Here is a 26,312-nt window from a genome sequence, read left to right on the forward strand (position 1 = left end):
AACAATTAGAGCGGCCATGAGGATCTGGCATCTGCGAGGGCAAGAGGGACTCATTCTAGCACAAGGGTTTAGGTGACAGTTGATGCCTGAGCCAAACCGATCGCTGAGGCCTGGGCTGAGCGGATGGACTCAGGAGGGGCCCGTTCCTCCCTAGGAGGCCCCAGCAGCCTGCAAACTTCCATGTAGAGAAGTAATTTCAGATACACCCCCGTCCTGCCAACACACCGCTCTCAAGCCAAGTGACACGGATCCGGCTTCTTCAGAAACTAACGGCTCTCATGCTCTCCTTGTCTATTCATTTGAGGGCCCCACCACGAAATCCTTTCGTCTGACCTTGCCTCTAACTGGGGAGAAGAGGTCAGAAGAGGAGTCCAGACCAGAGTGATCTGGAGGGTGGTCTGCCAGGCTGTCACCCGCACATCCTGCACCCAACACATACAGTTACATGCCAGGAGGCCAACCTGGTAGGCGATGCCTGCGTCCTCGGGGGCCCCTCAGAATATTCAGCCTCCAGCCGGACGGAAATCCTGCAGCCCGCAGCTGCTGTCAGCAGGTCAGGTACTAGGTTCAGGTCTTGGAGCTAAGCCCACCCCTCCAAAAAGCTTTCCCTCTCTCCAAAAGGGGAGAGTAAAATGCTCTGGCAGCCGGCCATACAGGTTGGAGCCTTTTTACATAAAGGGGACAGAAGGACCTTTGAGGAGAAGGAAGAGAGTTTAAAGTTAAATATGAGTGTTAAAGTTACTGGGCTGGCAGGGATAAGACAGCAATCAATTCAGATAGAGCCCAGGGCCACGGCAAGGTCAGTGGGAGAGCAGCGTTAGCCCGTGTGGGAGTGAGCACCAGAGGGTCTCAGATCAGCATTTCTCTCCTCAGAGAGACAGGTGCTCCCCCTGACTGGGGGAGGGGCAGAGCTATGTGCAGGTGAGGATATAAAGGGCTGAAGGTGGAAAGGCTCATCCTTGTCCTGTTTAGCTTTAGAGTGCAGCTCCTGCCTGTCGTGTGGGACCCACTGCCACACATCAGCCACTTATTTGTTTGTATATTTATTGGGGGGGGAGGGGCAGAAGGAGAGAGAATCTTAAGCAGACCCTGCACTCAGCGTGGAGCCTGATACAGAGCTTGATCCCATGACCCTGAGACCATGACACGAGCCAAAATCAAGAGTCAGACGCCTAAACGACTGAGTCACCCAGGCGCCCCCAGATCATTTAATTGTGAAGGGGCTCAAAAAATGTGAAGGGGTATTTTCTTTTCTTCTTCTTCTTTTTTTTTTAAAGATTTTATCCATTTATTTGTCAGAGAGAGCGAGAGTGCAAGCAGGGGAATGGCAGGCAGAGGGAGAAGCAGGAAGAGGAAGAGACAGGCTCCCCACCAAACAAGGAGCCCGATGCGGGACTCGATCCCAGGACCCTGGGATCATGACCTGAGCTGAAGGCAGACGCTTAACCAACTGAGCCACCCAGGCATCCCTAAGGGGCTCTTTCTGAATGTAGCACCAGAACCTGGGGGCCCAGCCCTGGTTAAACAGTCCCCATTGACTTGAGTTCAGTTACCAGGGGGTGGCAAGGAGCTCTGGACAGCCCCTCTCTAACACATAGATGACAGCCTCCCTTCTAGAAGGTGAACAAAGCAGCACAAGAACCATCAGATAAAGGCTTGACTCTTTTACCAGGTACTTTTCCAAAAAGCACATGTGGCCAAAGTTCCTGCTGATTCCCATCCATCCTCTTTCCGGTAGGTCCCAGGGGATGGAGGAGGTTACGCTTCTGCCTCCCCACTAGTGCAACCCCTGCCTTCTTTTACCAGAGATTTTTAGAGTGACTCTGACCTACAGAGGGTTAAGCAAGCAGGGTTTTGTTCTGTTGTTGCTATTGCTTTTCAGATATACTGCCTTTCTTTTTTGATGTCGTCCAGGAGCCTGGGGAGTAGAGGTCGGGAAGGAACCTGAAGCAGTACATCAAACTCCCTTCATCCCGACTGGCACGCGGATCGGTGGGGTACCCCAGACCGTCCCTCCAGTTCAGCTTCCCGCCTAAGCCTGGAAGCAGTGGGAAGGGCTGTAGCAGTAAGAAGCCCATCTTGACCCGTAAGTAGAACTCCTTAACCTTTCAAGAGGATGTTGAGAACCGTGCTGATGGAGTGCTAAACTGGAAATCAGATTTTACTTTTTTTCTCTTTATTTTTTTTCTGTGTTCCTTGAGGGCAAAGGTCTGCACTTGTCTCGTTCACTGCTTTATCCCCGGTGCCTGAAGAGAGCCCGCATACAGTGGGCATCCAGCTAATTTGTTGTTGTTGTTGAATAATTGGTAGCAGATTCAGAACCAGATTTACCATCTTCCCAGGTACCCTTTGGGCAAGTCACTTGTCCTTCTTAGGGCTTAGTTCCTCCTGCCTTTACCTGGGGGGAAAAAATCAGCCCTACCTCTTCACACCATCCTCAGAAAGTGATGAAGGACAGGAATGAGAGATAGAAATAGTGCTTGGAAGTCTTAGATGAAAGATGCCCAGTGTCCAGCATGTCTGCTCTCAAGTGATGGGAGAAGGCTTACTTTGATCTTAATGAACTTTTGGTAACTAGCCCTTTAAGCAGAAGGCCAATAAGCTCCATGTGTCCCTCCATCTTTCCTTGCTGGAGGGAACTCCCAACCCTCGAAAAGAATGGAAAATTCCAAGGCACCTTCATTAGCAATAACCATTAGCTAGGTTATAACCATTGGCAATACCACTAGGCTAGGCAAACTCAGATTTCTAGAAAAGAAGAAGGGACAGTCTGAGTCAGAATTCCTTACTTTGAACCTCTCCTCAAGATATCAAAGAGGAGAAATTTTTCAGTCACTTGGGCAATCAAAGAGAAAAGGACACTTAAGATTAGAACATAGGGGACGTGTGGAAATGAATGAAGTGTGTCTGCTTCAGGTTTGTTCTAGAGACACATACAGAGGAGGGTAAGCACTAAGCGGCTGGTACAGAGTCTAAAGTGGGCTGTGTCAGCTGGGGGCCCAGGTTAAGGTGGGATCTCTATGAAAGTTCTTCTGAAATTCGGAGGCGTCGCAGGCACCCATACTTCTCTCTGAGCTCTTAGAATGTGAGCTCTCTGCAATTGCCAAGCCTGCCTAGCCCCTATCCTTATTAGGCAACTGGCAAAGAATAATCTGTAAGTGCTCACACCGCCTCAGCCTCAGCCTTAGCTTCAGACGCAACGCTCAGACGCCTGGGAGGTACCACCTCTTGTCAGGTCAGAATTAGTCATTCAGCTCGGGGCATTCTGGGTAAGGTATGTTCTCACTCCCAGTTTCTAGCATTGTGCCAGCTTAAAGGACGATAGGATGGAAGAGCAAACCCTCCCATCGCTTCCTTCAGGGGCAAGAAATCGTATTACTTTACATGATCGCTGAATCATTTCAATGTTTTTCTTCCTAAAGTCCTGTGACATCTGTTCTACAATTTGTAATGACGTGTGAAAGCACTGTCATATATCAGTTCTAGGGAGGACAGCTGGGGACCCCCCCCCCAGATGAAGACACCGAGGTCTAACGAGAGAAGAAGCGATTTAGTCTTTGGCAAGTCAGCGTCCTTGGCTGTCTGGCGCTCTTTTTGTGACACTTTACTCCTTCCCTCGAGTCTGGACCTCCTCATTTTCTGACAAACATCTAAGAGGTCCTTTAAAATGCAGTGTCTCTGGAGTACAGAAAATACCTATTTCTACTTAGAGGAAATGCTGACTCTTCCTCCTGTTCTTTCTCGCTCAGAATCAACTATATTACATTACAGGGGCTGAAACAGACCCTCCCCCACTCCCATACACACCTGAGAAGCAAACCACCCCACACTTCCTGATAACTCAGGCTGCAGCGAGGTTTGCTAGCAAGTTCCAAAACAGGGAGCTGCCAGAGACAAGAACCTCATGCCCTAAGCCATCAAACCATAAACAATAGTCAGACACTCTGTTTCCTCCAATTTTGTCCAAGGAATCCCTTTCTCCTGGAAACCTTCCCAGCACTAAGGAAGAGATCCATCCCCAGACTACAAGGAGAAAGGGTAGCTCCCGTGTAGGGGATCGAGTAGGGTCTTTTGAGGATCTGGAAGGAAGCCACCCCCTGAATCTCCCCTGCCAAAGGCTCCTATTGAATCTGGCACGGTGCATGGGAAATGAAGTATGAATGGAAACAGGAGAAAGGAAAGAGGAGGGGCCAGGGGCTAGGGAATCAGGCTGGCTCATCACCGCAGCTCGACCTGCCTGGAATAATAAGGGCTGCACTCAACTCTGGCCTCCAGGCTGCAAGGGCGGGCTGCTCGGTAGAGCAGACTCTGGTGCCCTGCCCTGGCTTGTCCTCTTTACCAGCGCCTCTGCTCAGGAGCGTGTTGGTAGCATTCGGAGATGCTTTGCTTGGAGTGTGAGCATCACTGCCATTGGGGACGTGACGGGTGAAGGAGGCAAGATTTCGAAGGAGGGGGGCAAGGCCAGTCCCACCTTAGATGGCACCAAACTGAAATATGAGACCTGCTCCAGCGGCCCCCCTGCCATAACCTGTTCCCTTCTCTCTGACCGGAGGCTCCCTTTTGTCTACGGCCATACCACCCTGAACGCGCCCGATCTTGTCTGATCTCAGAAGCTAAGCAGGGTCGGGCCTGGTTAGTACTTGGATGGGAGACTGGAAGCTCCCTTTCCCAAGTGAGGCTCTGTTTTCCTCCCTATTTGCAGGGACAGGGAGGGGATGGGGTGGGGGGTCGGAAGGGAGGGAAATAATATTAGCGCATACAGTGAGCCAGGTACCAGAGTCGGCACTTTGTGTGGGAATGAGAAGTCGTAGGCGCGGGCGCACGCGTTATGTGACATATAGTGCGTTGCATAGTGGCTGATACGGAGTGGTCGGTCCACACACAGTAGCTCTTACCATCATTACGTATATTGTTTCACTGAATCCTCACCAACAGCCCCATAGGGAGGGCATTGCCATTTTATGGCAGGGAAACAGAGCTTCAGAGAGCCAGGATTTGTGCCCCAGTCTGAATCCAAGCCACCTTGCCTCAAGGGCAAGGACAATCCTGTGACACAAAGGGAAAAAACCTACAGCTTTACCTCCTAAAGCCTGATGAGGAGGTCCACATAAACCTTTCTGTCCCTTGCCCAAGAGCCAGCCCTAAAGGCTCTGAAACAGGGCAGGGAAACACCTGGAAACACCATTTGAGACAGAGAGATCCTGCTTTAGCTTCTCTCTCTCCTGTCTCCAGCAGGGGCATTTCCTGGGCCATCACCTCCCGTTTCCAAAGCTTTGCTTCTCCTTTCAGGCACTCCCAGGCTTCTGAGAGGGCCATGCCCTGTCAAGAAATATGGCAAGCACTTGAACATGGCGGTCTGCCTGGCGTGAAGCATCTCTGGCTGGCCCTTCTCTCTGCAGGTCTAAACCCCACGCAGAGGCTTCTCTGCCTCTCCTCATTACAGGCCCCTCATTTCCATGATTCGGATCCTAGCCCGCTCTGGCCAGTTCTTGCCCTCAGGTCTGGCAGCCCATCCCCATCACAGTTCCAGGCTCTTCCTTCCCTCCCCAGGCCTGCCCTGCCATGTTGCCCCTCTGATGCCCCCTGGCTTGCAGAAGCAGACCTGAGCACACACCTTCCTTCAGTCTTCGGAGGTCCCGGAACCCAATGCTAATTCTCAGCCAGCTCCTAGGACCTGGGTTCTGGAGGTTCCTTCCTTCCTGAAGAGAGAACCTCACTTCCTGGTTGGGGGGCAATACCCATGGGGCTGTCTCGCTGACCCATCTCCTCCCCATCTGCCACGCTGAGCAACCCTTCAATTCCACAGCAGAAATGTAGTGCGAGAATCAAAGCTATCTTTCTGGAGAAAAGGTGTCACCTTCCACCCCTGAGCCTCAGGGATCCAGAATTCTTCCTTCTCCAGAGTCACCTGGTACCTCTAAGTCAAAACTACATCTACGCACACCCTGGCCCCATGCTCTACTCCTGGGTGCGTCTCTCAAAGAAATGACCATGCAAGTTCAGCAGGGGGCATGCATAAGGATGTTCACTGGGACGTTACCGGCGGTGACAGCAACCTGAGATTCCCTGTCCAGGGATGGGCGGGCAGAATATGTGCACTAGATAACAGCGGTTATTAGGCAAGAGTTAGAAACACAGATCAGATGTACACACAACGATACCAGTGATCTTAGAAACAGCGTTGGGGTGGGGCAGAGCGCTTTAATAGCTTCTACACAAATTAAAAACACATGATCTAAAGTGATGCCATACATTTTAAGGGATGTATTTAAACACAAAGATATGTATGAGCCCATTAGAATGCTGCTCATGGGCGGTGAAGGGGGTAGATGTGGGATGTGAGGTAACAGTGAGCGCGCAAAGGGCCTCGCGTGGCCCAGTGATAAAATGGGCCATGAACCAATGGTATGGTCAGCCCCCTACTCTGCACCTGAGATCCAAACAAATAAAAACAAAACATACCATGATCCTGAAAACCTGCAGTCCTAGAGGAGCTGTACTGTCTAAAATACATTATGGCAATGATGACCAAACTTATCGGCTCAGGCCTGATGCCTTCAGGGGGCAGGGGAAGGGAGGGCCCATTGAGAGCATAAACTTTCTCTACACAGTGATATCAAGAATTGACCCAAGGTTGGTAGCCTGTCCCTAATCATCTGGCTTGCTGAGATTCAGCTCACGTCAGAGATCCCCGGGGAACCTTCGAGATGAAGACAGGAAGCTTCTCGGCATGCGTTGGGACACTAAAGCAGAATGTGCCTGACAGGGCAGTGTCCCCCCTCTGGCTTTATCCTAAAATAGCATCAATATATCAAGATGAAAAAGGGCAGTCCCTCAGGCTCAGAGCCATGGGGAATGTACCCTCTTCCACATAATCTGAGTCATACTGGCTTGGGTCACCTCCCTGGCCTCCTGTGACCCTACGGGTGTGGGGGAGTATTCACAGCAAGCCAGAGCTTAAAAAAACGTGGAGGATGGAACCATAACACTGACCATTTCCTTCAGCTGATTAAGGAGGACAAGAGCTAATTTCAGGTGGGAGTGGCAGGGCCATGCAGGTCTGCTGTTTAACGAAAGGGGTGCTGGCAGCCTCCCCCGGTCCCTCCCACCTGCTCATGGGAAATGCTCAGGATATGGGTTTGCAAGGGTATCTGCTTCTCACAACCAAGTAGGGAGCAGCTCCTCAGAACTGGGACAGGACACAGACCTTGGGTGGTAACATGCAACTGTCCAGCATGTATACTGTATTGGACAACATATATTGCCTTTCTTGGGACTGCTTTCTGTGGTTTTTCCACATTTCGGTTCCAAGGGAACAAAGGGGCTTTTTAGCAGCTGGATTGGATCTTGTGTTATTTTTAGAAATAAATTTCAGCAGAGTCATGCCAGGCTGGTGGAGAGGGAGAGGAGAGTCAATCTCCCTTGGCTCCTGGAACAGGATCTCATAGCTCCTGGGCCTCAGGCGCCAGTGGAGCCCTCAGAGGGGCGGGGGAAGCCCCTGGCCTGGGCCAGAGAAGGCCACAGCTCATCCGCCAAGAGAGGGTGCTGCGAGCGGCGAGAGCTCAGCAGCAGAGGAAGCCAAGTACTGTGGCTGTGTGACCCAGACGGTAGTCAGGGTTCCACACACGACATCGGGCCGGCACGGCAGTCCCATCACCACCCTCCACTCCATGACAGTCTCCCCTGTACAGAGCACAGAGAATCCCCCCTTCCCCCAGCCCTCCCTCGGTCCACCCATTTCCTGCTAGTCCCAGGCAGACGAGCAAGGACTCCACACAGAGAAGATGGCGGGCATGAGGACAGGGGGGTGGGAGTGCCCCGGATAACGTGGCACCCCATTGGCCCAGCTTCGCCCTTCCTTGTTCACAAACTGCACAGCCAGCAGCCACCACGGCCCCCCTGGGCTTTAGAAAGCCGACCCGTCATTCTCCCTTACACTTGCAGCCTGCCTTAGAGCAGTGGTTCTCGAGTTCAAGTGAGCATCAGGATCCCTGGGAGGAGGGGCACCTGGGGGGCTCAGTCCATTAAGTGTCTGCCTTCGGCTGAGGTCATGATCCCGGGGTCCTGGGATTGAGTTCCGCGTCAGGCTCCCTGCTCAGTAAGGAGTCTGCTTCCCCCTTGCTTTTCCCTCTCTCTCTGCTGCTCCCCCTGCTTGTGCTTGCTCTCTCTCTCTGTCAAATAAATAAAATCTTAAAAAAAAAAAAAAATAGGTCCCCAGGAGGGGAGTACGACCTATGGCTGGGCCCTGCTGCTGCCACCAGGCTCTCGGATTCGGGGGTGTGAGGCCAGGCCTGGGAATATGCATTTCTAACACGTTCCCTACAAGGGTGCTGCCACGGCCGGTCTGGGGCCCACACCTTGAGGACACCACAGAGGTGACCAAGCGTCTCTGCAAACAACATCGGAAGCACCTCCCACCACACCAGGGGAATGCCCTTTGCAGGCCCTGAAGAGGGGCCCAGTTCGGACAGTGTTCTCAGACCTCGACTGATCACCGAGGCATGGGAGGGTCTGGTCACAAACCTCCTCCTGCTTTTCCTTCTCCCAGGGTGCCCGTCTCTGCTTCCATGCACCTCAGAGCAGCCTCTTTCCCAGAGAGACCCACGATGTTCCCTAGGAAAGCCCCTCTCCTGTGAGTCCGCCAGAAATTGGGACTCGAGAGGACCTCCTGGGACTTGCAACAGGAGCCAAGATTTATTCGGAAAGTTGAAACAAGCTACCTGGTGAGCTTCAGAGAACACCCAGGCCTCTCCTAGGTTCAGGAGGAACCAAGCACCCTCTGCGCCCCTGTTTCCTCCAGCCCACAGCAGGAGATGGGGGACCGACGGGGCTGCACGCAGGGATGGAAACGTGGAAACCCAAGATGCCCACCACTCGCTTTGGGCTCCCCCTCCCCTCTGTGTTCCCACCGCTGGCCCATCTGGACCCCAGGCTGCCCTCCCCGCCACCCCCAGCAGCCCCTGGGGGGTCACCTGCGCACTGCTCTGAGGCCCAGGCGGCAGGGCCTTGGGGCTGGGGGAGAAGCAGCTGTTTTCCTGTCGGGGTGTCAGGATGCTATAAACACCCGCTCCAGGTTGCTATGGCAAAGTGAGCGTGCAGCCCGGCTACAGTGAAGCTATTTATGTGCTTGTAACGGCACAGCGGTCTGTTTTTTATTATTTTACTTTTAAAGCTTTCCTTTCCCAACCGCCTCATACAGCTTTAAAAAAAAAAGAGCCACCACAACTTTCTCAGGAACAGAAAGAGTATAGCTGGAAAACAGAGCTTAGGACCCGGTCCAGGAAAGGGAAAGCTGAAGTGAAGAATATGGTACGTTCCTCTCAAGCCAGGAATGTGTGTCTTCTTGCTCATACAGGCCTGTGCCTCAGCTCCTCAAGGAGAGAGGAACTCCGCATCCTCTCACCTCTGCACCACTTCGAATATTAAAAGGAGACAAAGCCACTCTGTCTTCTGTCTTCCTGTCAAAGGCAGGCTCCAGCCAGCAGCATTCCTCCCACCCCCCTCCTGCCCCCCGCCATCAGCCCCCATTGCTGCCAATTTCACCAGGGTGAAGACGATTCCACCAGGAGTCATGGAGAGAGAGCCCCAAAGCATCCCCCTGGCTGGAGGTCTGCTGGGACTGGACCTCTAGAAATGCCTCTGCAGGGACACGTGTTTCTCCACTTACACAGAGAGCTTTCATCCAGTTCTCACCCTCCAGGGAGCTCTGGGGTGAAGGGTTATCCTGCACAAGATGGAAGGTTTTAGGGTGGCAAGGACCCCTAGCTGTTACCAAGGAGTTGGCACTCAAGGCTCAGATACCGAAGGATAATCAGAAGGGAGGTTGATTCCTCCTGGGACACACTTGTCTTCGAGGCACCAGGCACATGGGAAAGGTTTTGGGCAGAGGAGGCAGGGAGTGATCAGAAATTAGCCACTGGCCGGGGGCACTGTGGCCTTCTGCCTTCTCCACTCATCCAACCCGAAATAAAGTAACAAAAAAGAAATGGGCTGTGGGTCAGAGGCAGCTCAAGAAGGGCAAGAGAGTGGAAGGAACTAGCCCTTGTGGTAATCACACACACACATACACACACACACACACACACACACCCAAGCCAAAAATGTGCACCAACTTTGACAAACATGCTACAGGCTGACAACCACTAAATAACATCTCAGTAAGAGAGTGTCCCCTTCCAGAAACAGCTGGTGGGAATACAAAAGATGCTACAGGATTTTATCATCCCTCTTTCTCCACCTTATCCCAGCTCCTTTTGGATTTGGTATATCCTTAGGAGGAGAAAAAAAAACCCCAAAAACCCTACTGCTGACGGGCATGTTAATCAGATAAAATAAAGTTAGGGCAGTATTAAAAAGAGCAAATCCCATGAACTGTTCCAATTCCTTCCACCTCTGATTATAACTGAATGTTTCCAGATGCCACCGTAACTCTGAAAGGATATTGAGGAAAACAACCCCACGAGGAGGAGAGAGGGCAGGAGAAGGCAGAAGCACCCTTGGCTGTCCCAGGAGAGGTCAATGCCCTAACTGACAGCCCTGGTTAGCTGATGAAGTCTTGCTGAGAAAATCAGAACGTGGGACAGAAATCAGTCTTGGCAGCACCTTGGGGTCAAAAGAGCAGAGCAGGCATGGTTTCTAAGCCTGTCAAACCAACTGTCATCAACGTCTCATTGTTCCTCTAGGGTAAGAAGGCAGGAGGGAGGAGGTGAGGAAAGGGTCTGGTATGGGGCACCGTCCCGGACAGTTGAGAGGAGGCTGATGGAAAGGCTGGTGTCCAGACACCAGTGTTTCTATTCCTAAGGCTCAGGGTATTAACTCAAGTTGAGTGGCCATTACTTAGGGATAGATAAGAAGACAAAGAGAAGCAGACACATCTCAGAACCCCCAAGGTAGAGGAAGCTTCCAAAAATCATGGGGCTAGAAAGAATATCTATTCAAAAAAAGCCCAGATCCATGGTGATGGACACAGAGCCCATTGTTGAAAGACACAGAGGGCAGGTAAAGAGGTGACTCAGCCTCAGCTGGTCATTGTTGATGGAAGAGGAGAGAAAGTGGAGAGTGTGTCTTCTTCTTCCAAGTGAGCAGAAAGGTCGTCCACCTCTCCATCCCAGGCCCTGAGCCAGCACCCAACCTCACATGGACTTAATGGACGAACCATGCTTCTCTGATCCAGTGGGCTTCCATTTCCAAGGGAAGAAGAAGCATGGAAGTCCTGGAAGAGGACCCAATCTCCAGAGGGCATCGGTTACCTGTAAGTCCCAAGAACCACTCCCTCACCACTTGCCCCATCTTCCCCTCCTCCCTCTTGGGGTCCTGGTAGACTGGCTGGATTGGTGCCTCTCTCTTGTTCTCCAGGACACAGTCCCAGGGCTCTCTGGGTACAGGTAGAGGCAGACCAGCCATCATTGCAGAAATCACCCACTCTCTAGGGAGAGGCAAAGGTAAACATAAAGAATTGAAGTTCTCCCAACACCCATTCAATTCTCAACTCCCACACGCAGCATTTTAAACACCACTGCAGTACCTCCAAGGAAAAGCCTGGGAGAACTATGGTGATGGTGGTAGGGGGGACGCCTGTAGGAAGTGGCAAAAAAGGATTCTTTCTGGATTATTTCTGAAGCATTGTGCTGTCAGAAATCATAGGAAAAATACCTAGCACCAAAGTCTTTCAATCTCCTCATTTTTCTCCCTATACCTCAGTTCCAAGCTTCTCACTTTCTTTTTTTTATATGTATGTGTATCATTTTCCCCATCTCTCCCTCTCTCCCAGTCTACCAGTCTCCCTCCTTCCTTCTCTCCCTCCCTATCTCCCCTACCCTGCTCCCCCTACCCCATCTACCTCAATCGCAAAATCTCTCATTCTCTTTCCCACATCTTCAGCAACAGCCCGATTGTATGGAATTCCATTCTCCTTATGTTTCTGGAACCGATCAACCCTGTCCAGTGCACATTGGCGCAAGGAGTGGAAGGGGTATGGGCATGCTGAGAAGCAGGTGAGCATGATGGAGCTATCACAGTGAGCACCAACACAGCACCAATCCATGCCCCTAGGGTCATGGATGATGGACCAAGAGCACACAGGATGAACTCTGTGAGTCTACCTGCATCCTCCATCATCCTTCTGGAGCTTGCCTGGCTAAGCCAAATGTGTGCATCGATCTGTGCTTGAAGTACAGGCAAATAAGTGGCTAACACCAAGGCCCCAGAATTGAGGAGCCCTAACGAGATGGGGGAAGAGAAAGGATATGAGACTATTGCGTGGATTAAAAACGAAAATCAGGTGTGCACGACCAAGTTCTCAATCTGGCATAAATAAAGAAGTGGCCTGATGGACGAAGGGGCTGGGAGCCTAGACAGACTGAAAGGCACCTGGGACTACAATCTGACTCTGGCTCTTTTCAAAGCATCCACAGAGGTGGAAAAGTCAAGAACTGAACACAGTAAGCCGGTCCTACCCCACCACAAGCTGCAAGATAGCTCCACTCTCCCACTTCATTTTCACTTGGAGCCTATAACACATGGGTGGGGAATAGACATATGGAGGCTGGATCCAGCTCCCTGGTGACAGGGCTGCCTTCTGCCCCACCGCGGTGTGAGGATTCCAGGATTCAGAGGGACCGCGACCCAGCAGAGCCAGACCTCTGCAGGCATCTTACGGTATCTGCCTAACACTCGCTTCTGCAAAAGTTTGCAAGAGCATTCATCCCCCCCACCCCCGCTCCGACCCCCGCGCTCCCCCCCCCCCAACGTCTCCAGGCTCACACACTCTGGCCATCTGTTCCAAATCAGTAAGCTCTCCATCACTGGAGAACAATCCTTTTCGGTTGCGGGGAGGGGTCAGTGCTTTCCCTTTAGGGTCTCAGCCACTGAACTCTCCCTCTGCAAGCAGCCAAGTCCAAGGAGAAGCTGAGGACGAACAGCTGCTCTCCCTGCCCCCCTCCTCCTTGAGGCAGAGCAAGAAAGAGGACTCCTCTGTGGGGGGAAGTCCCAGGGCAGTGAGGCCTGGAAACTTTGCCGTCTAAGGCTGTGGAATTCTCTTACTGGGCTCCTGCAGTTAATCATTGTGGCTCCCTGGATTCCCGATTTGGGCTTTAAAAGGTAGCACCAGAGCTAGAAGGACAAACATGTTGAGGAGAGGAAAAAGAAAAAAACAGTTGGTGGAAGCTAACAGATAACAGTCCCCCAACACCAGTCTTCTGAGTAACCGAGTAAGTGTGGGGAGGGGCGGAGAAGAAAAGAGCAGAAGAAAAAGAAGTGTAGACCACACTCCAGAATACTCTTCAGGGTTCCCAGCTAATGTTGCCTGTATTCATACTTCAGACCCTACAGTATACATCGCTCCCATTGCTGACCTGCTTGTGAAAAGATCGTCTAGGGGTTGGTTTGTTTGAAACTTTCTCCTCTTAGCAGATCTGAAAGATCAGAGGCTCTTGTCCCCCTTTGGAAAAAGAAGCCAGAGGGCTCACAGCTGTGAGTGCGAGGCTTTGGGACATTAACTTCCAAGATGGTAGAAATGGTCTCTTAGGCCAGGTTGCCATGGTTTCCAAGAGAACAAACAGAGGTTTGGCTCTAAAGAGGGATAGGAGGGTGAACTGCCTTTTCTTCCTCTGGGAATAGTTTCAAGAGCCAAGACAAGATGGGGATGTGGTAAAATGCTGAGGAAGTTACAGAAGGTTCCAGGGAAAAGAAAATGGACAGTCCTGACAACTCCCATTCTTCCTGGGGAGGCCGGGGTGGAAGGCCCCATTAATAGGATGATAAGCTACTTCTCAGGGGCTGAGATAAACCTAGGAAGTAAATAGGAAGACGAGCAATCTCTCTCTCTAAAATGTCCAGCCAACCTAACCTAGGAGGCAGGGAGCACAGAGCAGAAGTTGAGCTGCTTTGGGAAAGGCAAGGACCTCCAAAGACTCTGAGTTTTGCTTGCAAGGAGGGCAGGGAGATGACCATCCCCAGAAGTGATGTGGAGAGATGCTGATCCCCAGAACTGAAGCCCACCCTAATGCCCCACCTTCCCAAGCCCCCTGGTCAGGACTCTTTCACTCTCTTTCCAAAGGAGTCAGGTGGGACAGAACCCTGTCAGGTGCAAAAATGCTACCATGTCCTCCTAGCAGGAGCTGTCTGGGCAACAGGGCCACCTGGCCAAAGAATTCCCTTTCAGACTCAGGGGCAGCAATCTGCATTGTAGGAGGACCCCCTTGGATGCCCCCTCCAGAGCTGGTGCCTGCTTGGCTCACACTGGGGAGACAGGAAGGAGACAGAGCTGCTTGGGACTCTGCCACACCTGGAAGCAGGGATGAAGCAGCCCTGTAGGTGAAGTACCACGGATGCTCTGCTACCTTCTTCAAGCAGAACGGGCCGTGGGTTGACTGACCACACACTCGGAGGCAGGCCAGACCTAATCCCAATCTCATCCCTGGCAATTGCACTAGCCAGTAAGTTCTTGGCCTTTTCGGGAACAGACCCTCTGCTTTTCCTACCCACTGTATCAGACATCTCGTAGAATTCCAGAATCACAGTCATCAAGGGAACTTTAAGGAAAATATAATACAAACCCCCTCATTTTACAGCGAAGCCCTGATGAGTCCAACACGGTGTTGGGCATTGGGACAAAAAGACTATTCAATCTACATGGAAAAGCAGATTATAGGCAGAGGTCGATGAGGCAAAGAAATCTGTGATCGGGTGTCAAACGAAGGGGGCAGATCTCTCCTTTACCTGTTCCCCTGTGTGTGTCCAACACCCCCAGACTCTGCCCTGCAGGCCGGCTCGCAGCCATCCAGCCGCTGCTGGGGAGAGTTTGCTCACAGCCTGGACTCTCCTGATGGGCTCAGGCCCACACCATGAGCAAAGGGGAGCTTTCTCAGGGCTTTCCAGCTGTGCAAAGTGTGTCCTGAACACGGGAACCAGGGAAGGAGGTGGTTGGGAGTGAAACAGCCTAAGCTTCATGGGACAGGTCGTGTGCCCATGGGCTGTAGTCATCTGAAGGGGGCATCTTTCGAACATCTTAATAGAGGTGCCTTAGGTCAGTAGCTGCAAGACTTAGCTGCATGTAGCTGCTGACTTAGCCGTCAACCTGGAGCATGGCCTTGGATCGCCAGCCCCTAAGAAATAGCTAAGGAAGAAAACTGGAAGTGAATCCGGTTTGACCAGGGGATGGCCTCGGAAGGGCTGAGGTGCCACAGCAGCTGGCATCATGGCCCCAGTCCCTCCTGGAGCTCTGCCTGCGGGCCAGAGCTGCCCATCGTTGGCCAGACTCCTGCGCCTCTCAGCTCGTGGGCTCTCCCATACCAGCTCTTCCCAAGCAGCTCAGGGCTTGCCTTTCCCTCTGTGCCCCCTCCTCCAAATCCATTCTTCCTGGGCCTTAGAATCCTCAGCTGAAAACCAAGGATAACAAGAATAGCCTACCTCAGACGAAAGCTGAGAGGACTGTCACTTCTTTTGTGTACAAAGGCCCACGGCCCTTGTACTGAGACCTTGCATTGAGAGGCTATTGAACCATGCTTCCCAGTCCTGGGTCTGGGTCTTGGGCTCTATGTACCAGGAAGTCATTGGTACTCCCCACCCCCAGACTTCTCCAGAACTTCGAACTTTTGCAGCTCCATCTGGGGAATGGTCTGCCTGAGGTTCCTTGTGAAGTGGTGTCAGCAAGACTGAGCAGAAAGGCAGAAAAGCTCCTGAGAGTCAAAGAAGCTTGTGGTAAGAACTCCCATCCGGGTGATGCCTTGCCATTTCAAAGCACTCTGATGTGTGCTCTTTGGGGACGGGCCTTTTAAGGTAGACAGGACTGATGATATTACTCTTTCTCCCAATTTTGTAACACATGGTCTTAAAGGTGACGTGACTCCGTGAAGGCCATGCAACCACAGGAAGAGCCGGGAAGAAGCTAAGACACACCACATGCCACACGGCCCTTTATGACAAGGGGAGAAATAGGAATAAGAGAGCAAGAGAGCAGCCTCTATTCCCCAGTCAGGTAATGTGAGGTCCCACCCAGGACACTGGAGCTGGGGGATTCCTGTCCTGATGAGCTCAGAGGATAAATACGGGTTCTTCTACTTCCTCCTAGAGGTATCCGTGAGACATGCGGAGGGTATGTGTGATGTCAGTGTGTGTCATCCTCTTAGCCTGTGGACACCTTGAGGGTACAGACTGTGGTCCAGAGAGACAGACAACTGCTGGTGCGCCGGAGGGGTGTCAAAGGGGGACAAACAGAAAAAGAACCGAAAAGGGCGGGGAAGAGTCAGGGAAAGGAAGGAAGGGGCCCTTGGCTGAAGGGAACTCCCAGACCTAGAAGTCTTCATAAGGAAGAGAGGACAGTCCTGTACTAAGAAGCCAGAGTTCTAGCACGGTGCATACAGAAATCCAGAAGGGCATCAAGCCAAGCAGGACGCCAGAGACGACACATTGATGAGGGGAAGTAATACACAAAACAAAGCCCTCAACAATAAGCACAGAAAACCAAAGCTGCTCTGGAGTCTCCAGACCCTTTGCCTGCAGTACTGAGAACAGAGTACCCCGAGGGAAACAGCAGCCTCTGTCCCCAGGTTGTAGCTTCAGATAATCCCTGCTCTCCTTTCCAACTAGCAATCCAGGTTCAGGTGATGTCACTCACATTATCTGTTGAGAAGAGAGACGTCTGGAAGGGCGAAACCCCAGAAGAGGCTCCAGAGCAGAGTTTACAAACAGCACACTGGGCTGCAGCCCCCCCACCCCCACCTCCTCAGTTTCCTGCCTCCAGGAAAGAGACGGTTCTCTCCATAGGACAGCAAACTTATGATATACCCGAGGAGGTTTGATTCAGGACAGAGGGATAGATACACAAAATGTGGTCTATCCAGACAATGAACTATTATTCAGCCTTAAGAAGGAAGGAAATTCTGACATTTGCTACAACATGGATGAACCTTGAGGATATTATATTCAGTAAAAGAAGCCAGGGCACCTGGGTGGCTCAGTTGGTTGAGTATCTGCCTTCGGCTCAGGTCATGATCGCAGGGTCCTGGGACTGAGGCCTGTATTGGGCTCCCTGCTCAGTGGGTAGTCTGCTTCTCCCTCTCAAATAAATAAATAAAATCTTGAAAAAAAGAAAAAAAGGAAGAAGCCAGACCCAAAAGGACAAATATTATAGGATTCCATTTAGATGAAGCACCTACTCTAGGCCCAAATTCAGAGGCGGAAGTAGAGTAGAGGTTGCCAGGGGCTGGGGGAAGAAGGTGGGGTGCTTTTTTTAGAGAGAGAAAGAGAGAGAGAGTGTGGGTGGGAGGGGGAGAGGGAGAGAATATTAAGCAGGCTCCATACCCAGCACGCAGCCTGATCTCATGACCCTGAGGTCATGACCTGAGCCTAAATCAAGTCGGATACTTAACCAACTGAGCCACCCAGGCACCCCAGGGCACTACTGTTTAATGGGTACAGTTCCTACTTGGGGGGATGACGAAGGTCTGGGAATGGATAGTGGTGATGGTTGCACAACAATGTGAATGTAATTAATGCCACTGAATTGTACAACTAAAAATGGTTAAAGGTTAAATTTTATGTTTTCTTATTTTGCCATAATAAAATTAAAAAAAGAAGATAGGAAAGCAAATGGAACAGTGCTGGTGCGGACAGGTGAGAAGAGGCAGAAAGGAAGAGCAGAACGAAGTTCAAGACTGAGGAGCCCGGTTGCAGCTGCCGCCAGGAGCTCAGCCCCATCTTGGTAATGGAGGTGGAGGCCCAGTGGCTCAGAGGTCAGTTATTCCAGAAGGCGGCCTCTGACACGTCCAGGGCCGGGAGCCCACGGAGGGCCTGGCACACCATCAAACAACACAACAGGTGACCTGGCAAGGCTGAGTGGCGAGGCCAAGGGGAGGGGAAACAGACTGGGCTCTCTAAACACCAAGCTCGGTGTGTGTGTGGTTGGGGGGGTGGGCAGCAGGGATGGTGGTGGAAGGGCATTGAGGGCAATGGACCAGTTCTCTTTTCAAGCAGAAGGGAAAAAGTTGGCTTTCAGCTACTCACTCTTCCAAAGTCACCCCATCACTGGCTCAGGGCACAGAGGCATCTGCATGGAGCAGGTAGAGCTAAGGCCTTTCTGACTCACAGTGGAAATACAGAGTCTCCAGTCTTTTTGAGGACCTTGGACATTATCTCATTTGACCCTCCCCACAAATCTGGGAAGTGGATAATACTGCCCCCGTTTTCCAGAGAAGAAACTGGCTAAGTACTTTGCCTAGGGCCACACAGTAATGCAGAGCTAGAATCCAAACCAGAGTTTGGCAAAGGCTACACTTCTTCCACAATATTGCCTTGAAGGGGCTTTCCGGATACGAGGGCTCATTTTCTCTTTTTCTCTTACGGTATAGTGCAGTGATCAAGAGCACAAGCTCAGTGAGCCCACATCCACTGTCATTACCTGTTTGGCCTTGAGAAAGTTAGTTAATGTCTCTGTTCATTCTTTTGGCAGTGATAAACTGGGGATAATAATAGTAACCTCATTTAACATGTTTTGCAAGATTTTGAGATAATTAATCCACATAAAGGCACACAGTGCTGCCCCAGAGTAAGCACTCAAATAATTATTGTGGTTATTACGGAATGTTATCCATCAGCCCATTTCACCTGTTGGGTGTGGAGCCACTAGGGGCCTGCCCACCAGTCTGAAGGTGAGTGTGAAAATAGTGCAGTATTTCCTTGACTTCTGTATAAGGAACCTTATGGTTGGAAGGGACTTAGTCATTTAGACTAATCTCTTGTCCAGTGTTAGAAACCATTCTCCTCTTGCTGCTCCCTATGAGCCTACTCACTAGCTCCTACTCTCCATTATATTAAATTGGGACCTAATTTGTGATTTCCAGCACCCCAGTGATTGGTACGCATTCTCCGAGTCTTACAACTCTTTTGTGATAGCTTCTATTATCTCCTCTCAACAGTTGAAGAAACTGAGGCCCAGAGTCCTCCAGTTAACTAGTGGTCAAGCTGAGCCATGAACCTGGGTCTGCCTGATTCCAAAGCTCATATTCTCAGCTATTACATGATGCTTCTGCGTTAGAGAAGAGAGGAAAAATCTACTACATGGTAGAAGGGAAAGTAGCTATGGTCGAATTCCAAATCTACCATTTAGTGAGCATTTAGCATTTAATGAGCATTATTTGGCATCAAGTACTCTATGACTTATTTTTACAGATAAGAAGACTGAGGAGAAGACTGAGTGGCTCAGTCGGTTAAGCAACCGACTCTTGATTTCAGCTCAGATTATGATCTGAGTCCTGAGATTGAAACTTGCATGGAGCCCCACATCGAGTTCCATGCTCAGCAGGGAGTCTGCTTGCGATTCTCTCCCTTTGCCCCCCCACCCCTGTGTGGGAGAGCATGCACGCTCACTCTTTCTCTCTCACTCCAAAATAAAATAAATCTTAAAAAAAAAAAAGACAGAGCGATATTTTTATGCTCAATACCACAAAATTCCTAAGTAGGGAAGGTGAATTTCATATTCATGTCAACATTTTTCCTTTTAACATGCTGTTTCTCAGGACCTCAGTTTGCTCATCTTTAGATGGAATTAATACTCACTTCCATTTCATTCATTCCTTAATGAGTTTCTACTGAGTTCCAGACCTTGTTTTGAACACAAAGATGCAATGATAATAGAAGCTATGATTTGTATGCTTTCTTTTTGACTGGCACTCTTACACATATCACATGAAATTATGAATGTTAATGAATCAAAATGACTCCATGGTAGCTTCTCAATAAATGGTAATAGTTATTATTTTTTCTAGATCACAACCTTAAACCTTTTTTTTTTTTTAAGATTTTATTTATTTGACAGAGAGAGACACAGTGAGAGAGGGAACACAAGCAGGGGGAGTGGGAGAGGGAGAAGCAGGCTTCCCGCCGAGCAGGGAGCCCGATGCAGGGCTCGATCCCAGGACCCTGGAACCATGACCCGAGCCGAAGGCAGATGCCTAACGACTGAGCCACTCAGGTGCCCCAAACCTTTTTTTAATAGCCACATTTTCTATTGTCTTCATTCCTGTTTCCTTTTCTTTCTTCCCTAGTTTGAAGTTACATTATTCCTAGTTTTATAGTGTTAGCCTAGAAATCTTAACATATGTATTTAACTTAAAAACTCCCTATGATCAGTATCTTTAACCTCTTCCCAAACAACACAAGGACCTTAGAACACTTGAACTCCAACTACTCACCTTCCAATTTATATGCTATTGTTACTGGGGATTTTAACTGTAGTTTCATTTTATCCCTGTAAGTTAGACATTGTTGTCTTTATTTTCTTTGACATCAGTATTCAGATTTAGCGCCATGTTTACAATTTCCTTTGCTAATCATTCCTTCTTGAATTTTAGACTTCTTTTAAGGTAATTTTTCTTCTTGAACTATTTCCTTTGGAAATCACTATTGGTAGAAACTTGTTTTTGTTTGTCGGCAAAGGCCTTTATTTAACCTCATTCTTGAAAGACTGATGCTAGAATTCCGTGTTGGCAGTTATCTTCTCAGCACTTTGAAGATATTATTCCACTGTCTTTTGGCTCTTCTCACTGAGGTTGAGAAATCAGTTGTCAGTCTAAATGTCATTCCCTGGAAAGCTATTTACCTTCTGGGTTTACTCTAAAATAATTTACCCTTGGTGTTCTGTAGTTTCATTTTGATGTGTCTAGGGGTGAATTTTATTTATCCTTCTGGGGATTCATTAGGTATCATAAATATAATGATTGTATTTCATCGATTCTTGACCACCGCTTCTTCAAATATTGTCATATTCCTGTTTTCTCTATTATCTCCTTTTGGAACATTAATTAAAGGTACACTGGGATCTTTTTACTCTATTCTAGGGATGGGCTGACTATAACATATGGTCCAAATCTGGCCTGCTGCCTGTTTTTGTAAAGGAAGTTTGATTAGCATCCAGCCATACCCCTTCATTTACATATCAACTACAGGCGGCTTCCACACTACAATAGCAGAGCTGAGTAGTTATGACAGAGACCATATGGGCCACAAAGCCTAAAATATTTACTCTCTGGCCCCTTAAAGAAAAACTTTGTCAACCCCTGCTCTATTTTCCTGCCTGTACACCTCTTCCACATTTTCCATCTTCTTTTCCATCATCTATGTAATTTCTTCAGAAATATCTTCCAAGAGGCGCCTGGGTGGCTCAGTCATTAAGCGTCTGCCTTCGGCTCAGGTCATGATCCCAGGCCCCGCATCAGGCTCCATGCTCAGTGGGAAGCCTGCTTCTCCCACTCCCCCACTTGCGTTCCCTCTCTCGCTAGGTCTCTCTCTGTCAAATAAATTAAAAAAAAAAAAAAAAGAAATACCTTCCAATTTGCCAATTTTATCTCCAGCTGTAATATATCATTTTTTAAACTATTCATTGAAATTTAAATTTCCTTTATTGTAATTGTAGAAATTTTTTCATTTCTAGAAGTTCCCTTTGAATATCTGCCTGGTTAGTTGAGTTTCCTGTCCATCATTCTTTCAATACCCTCTTATTTCTTATAAAATATTTTAAAAGATTTATTTATTTATCTGAGGGGGGGAGCAGAGGGAGAGAGAATCGCAAGCAGAGATCAGCGCAGAGCCTGACGTGGGGCTCAATCTCAGGATCCTGAGATCATGACCTGAGCTGAAATCAAGAGTCACATGTTCAAACAACTGAGCAACCCAGGCACCCCTCTTAGGACATATTAAAATATATTTTAAAAATTATTTTATTTATTTTAATTTTTTAAAAGATTTTATTTTTAAGTAATCTCTACACCCAATGTGGGGCTCAAACTCAACCCTGAGATGAAGAGTCACATGCTCCACTGACTGAGCCAGCCAGGTGCCCCTATTTTTTATACCTAATAACCCCAATATCTGCAATTTCTGCAGGTCTGTTCTATTTGTATTATTTCTGTTGCTCAACTTCATTGCTAATCAGGGAACTGCAAATCAAGACCATAAGAGATACTATTTCCACCACTCATTTAGCAAAAATTAAGAAGTCTGATGATACCAAGTACTTGAGAGGACATGGAACAATAGCATCTCTTACACTTCATTGGTAGGGGCAAAACTACTACAAATGTATTAGGAAACAACCTGTTATTACCTTATAAGGTTGAATATTCATATACCAAGGCCTAGCAATTCCCTTCTGAGATCTATACTCAGGAGAGACTTGCACACACGCACCAGGAGACATGAATAGGAATGTTTGTGGTAGTTCTGTTCATAACTGTGAAAAAGGGTGATACCTTCACCAAGAGAATATTCTATAGCAGTGAAATTTAATGAACTACAGCCACATTCAACAGGGATAAGTCTTAGTATCATAATATTGAATGAAAATTAAAAAAGCCCAGGTGACTGTATACGGTATATATTTTTAATAAAGTACATAAAGCAAAACTAATATATTTGCTTAGGCATACATGTATTTATCAAGAGAATGATAAACACAAAATTCACGATAGTGGTTGGAATGGGTGATGCGGTAGGGGCATGGGATAGAAAGGGCACATAGGTGGATGCAAGTTATGGTAGTGATCTTATTTTTGGCTTGGGTGGCGGGTTTAGTGTCTTCATTAGGTTATTGAAATACTAAATAACCTACATAAATAAGTAGTGAAGAGAGACATGCATAAACCAATGAAGAAAATGTATCATGAATATTCATTCAATTTTGTGCACCAGAGAAATAAAGAAAGCTAGAGATGACAGAAAAAGAAAAATAGGTTTCCACTATTTCTGCCTGCAACATTTTTTAATCTGCACGATCAAAGATAGCCATGGATCTACCAAAACTTAGCAAGACTGTTTTAGATGAGAACTTCTATAGTCAATTTCATGGTCTAAACTTGTCCTTGAACAACATAGTATACTGCATTCGGCCATATGAGCCTAATCAACTTAGCAATCAACTTAGAAATTCTGATTCTGGGGGTGAGGTGCGGGGCGGGGGGTGGGGGGGTGGGCTGGAGATGGGAGTAAAGGGAAACCGGGCACAGGGGCCGATATTCCTCTGGGGGCTGAGAGCCAGAAGTGGGGAGCGCACAGAAGGAAAGTGGGAGGGAGAAGGCAGCGGTGACCGGGTCTCCTCCTTGGGGGTGGGGAGAGGTGGAAGAGAAGCATCATTTCATGAGGGAGGGAGACTCAGGGAATTAGCAACTGGGGGCCCAGGCCCAAGAGCCCGTCTCCTCTTAGGTCCAAAGTGAAACAGTTTGGGGAGAACGCCAACCCCTTCCCGCTGAGACTTCCTGGGTCCGATGGCCGGTGCCACCCCCACCCAGCCAGGGAGCCCTGGGCCCAGGGCTCGGGAGGGGTTCGAGCCGCCGAACCTCCTCCCGAACCCGATCGCGTCGGGCCTCCAGAGCGGTGGCCTCGGCCCCGTGGGCAGGCAGGCGGAGAGCCCCACACCCGCGAGCCCTTCCACTCTCCGGGCCGCCCGGCCCCACGCCCACCCTCGTCGCCCTCGCCCCGGGGGCCGGCCGGTTCCGACGAGTCGGCCAGCTCTGCTCCAGCTCCGCTCCAGCGCCGCCCGGCCCCGGGAGCAGCTGGGGTCACTAAGGCCTCAGCCCCTTCCAAGTCTGGCTCCGCGCCAAAGCCCCCCAAGAAGGCGGGCGGCTCCACCCCGGCCAGCTAGCGATGGCTCATAGAAGGGACAGTGACTCACTGCGGCCCGGCTTCCTCCCCCAGGACCCGCGTCCACCCCGCGCCACACCCCGGGGAGGAATCTCCACCCTTCAGCCTCGGGACGCCTCGGGGAAGCCGGCCAGTTCTCACCCCGCCCTTCCCTTCACCTGGCCTCCCTAACACCCCAAGAGCAACGCCCTGTGGTTTCAGTGGCTCAGCCTACTGCTCAGCAGGGTTTCTTCCGGAGAGCCCATCCCTGAGCTGCCCTCCTTGAGCTGCCCGTGGCTCGCTGGTAAGAGGGCCCAGCTCCACACTTTGCCCTGCAGGGCAGGCTCCCTAAATGTTGATGATCAATGCTTGCCTGATGTCCGAGGGAAGGGATGAAAACTGGGGTGATTCTGGGATGTCAGCGCGAAAGGCACAGTTTACATCCTGCTGCAAGGGAAGGCCCGAGGTAAATCCCAGAGGCTCAATCTAACACAGGTTATTACAGTATATACAGAGTGAATGTCTCAGTTCTCCCTCAGAGGTGCTGGGATGAGGGGGAGGTAAACTGGAGGGCACCCCACTGTGCCTGGGGGGAACCTGAGCCCTAGAGTAGAGCCTGGCCTGGTCAGGGTACAAGTGGGAACCACATGCTTTCCGTGGCCACAGTTCTGCTGTAAAATTGAGGGGCTGGAGTTATGGCTCCTTCCAGCACTGACATATAGGATTCTAGGACTTCTCGTCTTAATGGATCACTGGCTCAGCTCAGCATCCTCAAGAATACCTGTGAGCTCTAAGGATGTACTCTCACACAAGGAGAGTGCTTTTAACTTCTCAAACACTTCTTTGTAGATTCCATACTCTCCCCCTGGTTATCATAAGGATCCTTTGTGATTAGGAACAAATAACAAATGAGGAAACTGAGCTCAGAAGTTAAGGGCTTGCTTAAGATCACGCTGTTAGCCAGTGGCATGGTCAAGAGTGGAATTCAATTAAGGGGCTCTTTTTAATGCCTGGAGAGTCCCAGATTCTTCACCAACTTTGAGCGACTCCGTCACACTTGCTGGGACTCGCCTTCCCATCTACAGCCATAGAGAGAATCCACTGCACCCAAGGAAGAGGGCTCAAATTTTATATAAGCTGGAGAGGTGGCCTTCCAAACCTCAGAGGAGTCAGATCCCCATCCGAGAATCTTCATAAATCATAACCCACATATTTTAGGCACTCTACAGTGTACAAAGCACTTCCATATCCATTACCCCATGTGATTCTTGTAATAACCCTATAAGGTATTCAGGACTCTATTATCTGATATCTTTTTTTTTTTAAGATTTTATTTATTTATTTGAGAGAGAGAGAGAATGAGAGACAGAGAGCATGAGAGGGAGGAGGGTCAGAGGGAGAAGCAGACTCCTGCTGAGCAGGGAGCCCGATGCGGGACTCGATCCCGGGACTCCAGGATCATGACCTGAGCCGAAGGCAGTCGCTTAACCAACTGAGCCACCCAGGCGCCCCTATTACCTGATATCTTAAGTAGAATGAAAAGGCTACCATTTAACAGTTCAGTGACATGTGCAATGATAGCACCTGGTCTTCTGTGTTGCTGTAGAAGGTTCTGGAACAACCAATGTGATCATGAAGATTCCTCTACATTCATAATGGATACCCAAAGCATCTCTCTCCATTTTTCTCATCTATCTCCCTAAGATGGCCCAGGAAGGAGGGAAACCTCCCTGTAGGCCAGGGGACAGAGCATGGGCACAGAGTGGTGGCAGTCTTCCCCAGAGTCAGTGAGGTGGCACCAGCTTGTGGATGAACCCAAGACCTCCTATCTCAGCTCTGGAGCCTGCACTGAACACGTGCCAACATCCTTTGGATAAGACCGTGTCAGTCATGGAGGCACCAGGACTCTGTCACTCTTGAATTGATAACAGGCGGTTGGTGGAACCTTCAAGAGGCTGGCAACTCAGCTGTCATTCCCAAGAGGTGTCGAATCACCTACCGCAAGCATCCCTCTGTCCTGTCCTGTACACTAGATGCTGCCTTTGCCCCCAGCCTTGCATTTGCTCATTATCTTAGGGCTGGTGACAGCCTCCTGTTCTTCCTCTGCCCCTCCGTGCTCTATTCTTGGATGATTAAAAAAAAAAAAAAGTTTCTTTCCTTTAAAAAAATAGCCGCAGATAAAATCTACCCAGCCTCTCTCACACATACACATTTAAGAGAAAGAAGGCAGGAAAGCCTCACAGTTCTTTCCTACCAGAGGTCAGCGTGTAAGCACACACCCTCCGGGCAGGGCCAGCCTCTCTGTCGTTAGTGAGTAATTCCACTCACAGGTTTATAGGGGACTTGATTTAGGGTGTTTCATATCTTCTTCCAGAACTCCTGGCCCTTAGCTGAGCCTGTGTAAAAGCCACTTTGCATTTGTAACTCTCACTTCAAACACAAGTGGGCCTGCACATCCACATGGGATCCAGACACTCAGAGGGAGGGACGGAGCTTCTCAAAGGCAATTCAAGAGTTGCAAGCTTTTCTCCCCTCTCTGATCTCTTCATCCCAGGTACAGACCTCTGCGCCCCACCCAGGCTGGCTCCAGATTGTCCACTTTCAAGGAAGAGGCTGCGGGCATTTGTATCTATAATTCTCTTCTAAAATCACACCAACCTTTTGCTTCTGGTAGCCTGCTATTATTAGATTCCCTGGACCCT

The 26,312-nt window shown here is 49.7% G+C and overlaps 1 protein-coding gene across 5 annotated transcripts in view; it reads right to left on the minus strand.

The window, feature by feature from the left end:
• Positions 1-26,312, minus strand: part of ATP2B4 (ATPase plasma membrane Ca2+ transporting 4) — a 90,198-nt gene that overhangs the window by 47,658 nt on the left and 16,228 nt on the right. The window lies entirely within an intron of this gene.

The sequence above is a fragment of the Mirounga angustirostris genome, unplaced genomic scaffold, assembly GCF_029215605.1.
Source record: "Mirounga angustirostris isolate CCGP_5_RB_7025 unplaced genomic scaffold, mMirAng1.0.hap1 SCAF_6, whole genome shotgun sequence".
In the NCBI taxonomy this organism is placed as follows: domain Eukaryota; kingdom Metazoa; phylum Chordata; class Mammalia; order Carnivora; family Phocidae; genus Mirounga; species Mirounga angustirostris.